This window comes from Pinus tabuliformis, chromosome 3_2 (assembly GCF_031772625.1).
Source record: "Pinus tabuliformis cultivar Carrire ecotype Pingquan chromosome 3_2, CPIR1, whole genome shotgun sequence".
NCBI classification, from domain to species: Eukaryota; Viridiplantae; Streptophyta; class Pinopsida; order Pinales; family Pinaceae; genus Pinus; species Pinus tabuliformis.
In genome coordinates this window covers 1,158,255,231-1,158,259,831 of record NC_142302.1, presented here as the reverse complement: position 1 = coordinate 1,158,259,831, position 4,601 = coordinate 1,158,255,231, and positions in this window count along the sequence as shown.

The window sequence follows — 4,601 nt, the reverse complement described above, 5'->3', positions numbered from 1 at the left end:
TATATATATTTTAAAAACATACCTTAAAATTATTTTAAAATAAAATTTAAATTTAAAATATTGAAAAAAACAATTAGTTGGTTCGAAACGTTGACCAAATTCTAATAATGTGATTGATCAGAAAGACTTATATCTACATTATGGATCACAAAAGTCTTAGATCTATCAAAAACAATTATGTTTAATTAACAAAACAACATTATATATATATATATATATAGGTTTTTTAGGTATATATTTTTAGTCAATTTTATCTAAAATTTAATAGAGATTTGTTGGAATCACAAATTTGACTTATGAAATGAGTGAGACTTTTTTAAAGCTTTTTCGGTGGGTTTTTTTGGTTTAATTTCTATAAAATCCGGCAGGAATTTATTGAAATCATGGGTAACCCCTACACTATCGAAGTGCACTAACAGTTTTTCAAGGTGTTGAATTCATATATATATAGTCAAAAAACTAGTTTAAATAACACAAAGCAAGATTTCACCTCAAATTTGTATGCTGGATTCCAACATCGGAAAGTTCAAAAAGTCGCACTAAAGACAAAACCTATGAAATATACATAATATAAATGTTATAAAAGTATTTGGGGTGCTAAACTCATTTATATATTAAAAAATGTATTTTAAATAACACAAAACCACAATTTTACCAAAAATTATACTACCAAATTTGAAACATAAAAACCAAAAGCTATAAGAGTAGTGTAACCTGCAATATCAGAATGGGAAATTACGCCTCCCATCTTTATTTCAAGTTTTTAACATTGCTTGTTTTACAACTAGTTCTCAAAGGTAAAATGAGTTTTTATATTATCAATAATTAAACATTTTGTTTTTTGCTTTGTTTAATATTTTTTTAATTACGCTATTGGGTATGTCTATTTTGGAATAGAGACTCACGACTTTCATAATTTTAATTTAATTAGTACAAATTATTAGGTGGATGGTAGCGATTTTTCTTTTTAACTAAAATGAGTATATTTTGTATTAAAATCTACACCCAAATGCAACCAATACACGAGAATTCTAGTACAATAGTTCTTCTTACAGAGGATCCTTCCAAAGGAGACTATCAAGAGTGTCAAAGAGACTAAATTGAAATTTGAATACAACAAAATTTGAACATACATAGACATTACAAAATTGGCCAAATAACAAAATGAATTTACAATAAGGGATCATTAGTGATAATGAGAGAGACCTTCAACTGAAGGCCTATTGAGGTTAATCTACATTTTGTTAATGGGGCAACTTGACATTGTACTTGAGGACTTTTTATTTTTTGGCTTGAACACCAACTTTAGGTCTTCTAGCTACTTACACAATGCATCAATTTCATTATCCTAATGGCCAATTTTGTCTTTGAGAGACTGAATCTCTTCCATGTGGGAGATCGAGGTGGTCATCTACTAGTGTATTTTCTAGTTGATGTCTAAATACTTCAATTTGATTGGAGCACATGTGACAGTGAGAGGTACCCTAGGGAACTGGAGTTACTACTCCAGGATGATATGACTATGTAACAGAAGGGGAGAATCTAGATGTCAGAGAGAACTAAGAAAAGCTGGATCTGAGGACATGCAAGATGGATGACAACAAACCTATGCTAGGCATCAACATTAAAGGGGGTGTAGCACCACAACCACTCCCAACCAGGAGGAATAGATAAGATACATTTGGATGTAGGGCTAGCGTTACACAAGCCAATAGAGAACCAATCACCATGAAGAGCCAAAAGTAGAGAGGAATCCTTACATTGAGGAGAGATGTACCTGATAAAAAAGGACTTAGCCGAGGAGGACCAAAAAACATAGAAGAGAACCCTCAAACATAAGAGGAGCCACATATTAGGCTACCACGAACCAACTGATAAAGATCAAATATTTCTAATATTTCAATGTTGTTCAATTTGCAGTGGTCCACACATTGAACTCTCTCCACTATTAATGAAGTGTGAAGTCAAACTGATGTGCACGTACATGCACTCCCAAACTTGCACAATCTTGCCAATTAAACTTCCTTGAATCAAATAGAGAGGAACCAAAACTTCATGGACATGTAGAGAGGCATTTTGAGCTCGAGAGATGGGTGTGCTACCCAATTCACTTCTTCTCTCATAGCGAAAATTTCCCCCTCTACCAATTAAGTCAGAGGCATACAAATTCTCTTCAAATTTTATAAACACCAATAGCTTCAGGGAGGCCAAACAAACTCCAATGCATATTCATTATATTCCTTTACCAGAAAAATAAGTCCACCTCCCTCCACACAAGCGAGCAATGTTGGAAAGTTTTCATTGTTAGGATGGCAAGTGGCATCATGCGAGTTGGCATTGACGTCAACTAGGCTAGCATTGGTGTTAAATGGGAAAGGATGGAATATGCATGGTGTGTTCATCTCAGGAGGAGTCTCAAGGTAGATGTAGTCTTTGTAGAGATTCATCATAGTAGCAGGCCAGTTAAAGAATATAAAATATTTTATATATGGTGGTTTGGGGACTTTTTCTTTGAAGGATTTTTTTTCCTCAAGAGATTAATTTAGATGCTTCTGGAAATGGCATAGTTAGATAATGATCTGAAATATATATATAATGGCATATAACATCCTGAAAAAGACCTCTGAAGTCAAAATTTATGAATAGTCAAAGTTCACAATAGAGAGGGTCAAATTTCAAGGTTCCACATAGACTTTGTGTTTTGTGAAAAATTTATTTGTTAAAAAAAATTGGACTTAGGTGATTTTTGGATCAAGTCAAGGCTTAGGTGCATTTGGCCAATTAGAGGCCGACTAATCGGTGCTCAGTCTATTTTATAAAAAAACACAAATGACCATATAGGCCATCGACCTAGTGAGGTTTTCAAGCAGTCAGAGGTCAATTGTTTAACCAAATTTTGACAAGAATACAAAGATCCAACCTACAATACCCAACTGATGTGGGGCCATTTGTAGGTGTAATTTAGAGTGGCAGATGATGTAAGCATAGAGTGGAATAGCAACATAAAAATAGGACACATGGCAAGTGTTTTCAACACTTTCAGGAGGCCAAGTGATCCAAATCTAGGTGACACGTGGGCCACTAAAGTGGCACCACATGGAAAAAGTAACATGAACATGATGTAAGATGATGATGTGGAAACAAACTCAAAGTTTGTGTCAGATGGTCTACTTGATAATATTTCACGTATATTTGGTTTGCAGCAGAAAATGACTAGAACTCAGGGCTTTAGGCTAGTCGAGCCTCCAAGCAAGTTGGGGACAGTGTAAGCACAAAGTAGGAAATTTGTCCATCCCTCAACCTCATGACCAACGTCGAAAAAACCTGCCAAAAAAGTTTTTTTGTGGTAATTTCACATGTTAATGTGACCAAGGGCCTACAAGCCTATTTCATTAAGAAACATTATGGGTGTTACTTGAAAATGCTTAGGACATAGAACCGTGGGCATATGATGCTTGAATGGGTTGACAACTTTGATGTCACACCAATATATTTGGTAGTTATGCCACATTTGAAGGGTCACTAGAGTTAAAAAACCTCTGATAAAACCTACCACTAGAATTAATCGTGACTGGGGAGAATTGAGAAGTAAGGAAACAAGGACTACAAAACTCAGAGCATTAATGGAGCATCATTTACATTAAAGAGACCCATCCATGATCACAAAATTTGTGCATTAGTTCATTTAATGAGCAAGGAGATTCATGCCATGTAATTAAAATATTTGATAGCTTGCTATCATATTTGAGGAGCCTTACAAAGCAACAATAGAGACCACGTTGGTGCCTATTGATTGAGTAAATTGTTCCCATACTCAAACTCTTTATTGAAGAAAAATGACCCATACTATAGGAAATATTGTTGGAAATATTGTCATTGATGGCAAAGGAGAAGCATAAGGAATAGGCAAAGGACCAGCAACAAATAAAATAAGTAAAAAGTGTAGTGAAGAGGCAACAAAGCAACAAAAGATGAGATGCAAAGGAGCAATAGCAAGGAACAATGAAGGAGAAGCAACATGCAAAGGAGAAATAACAAGTAACAATGAAGGAGAAGCAAAGGAACATGAGCAACAATAAGGAACAATGAAGGAGTAACAACAAGTACAAGAGAAACAACAAGGCAATGTATACACTAATGAACAAGATCAATAATGCAAAGGAGTAGAATGAGGAGGAGGAAATGTGATATATTGAAATGTTTTGATAATGTTGCAGATATTGCTATATTGAAGAATTTGTTGTGATGTGAAATTGTTGTTTGAGCTGAGTTATTGTGATGCAAAGGAAAGACTCCAAGGCAAACGAAAAGATGTTGCAAAGATTGTTGTGATGCATTAACAATAAATATTGTTATTTGATGTTGGCATTAGGTAGATGCATTTAATCATTACATGTGGTTGAAATTATTATTTGATGGATTATTTATTTTTGTGCTCTAATATTCAAGATATGAAGAGTTTGGAAACTAATGACTGGAACGAAAAGAGTCAAGCCTATTCACTTCATATTCCTATGTGGGATACAAACAACCAGCAAACTATCTTTATAAAATATGTGATTTTGGAAGGCGTTGAATGGTCAGAGAGTGGGAGAATGAGT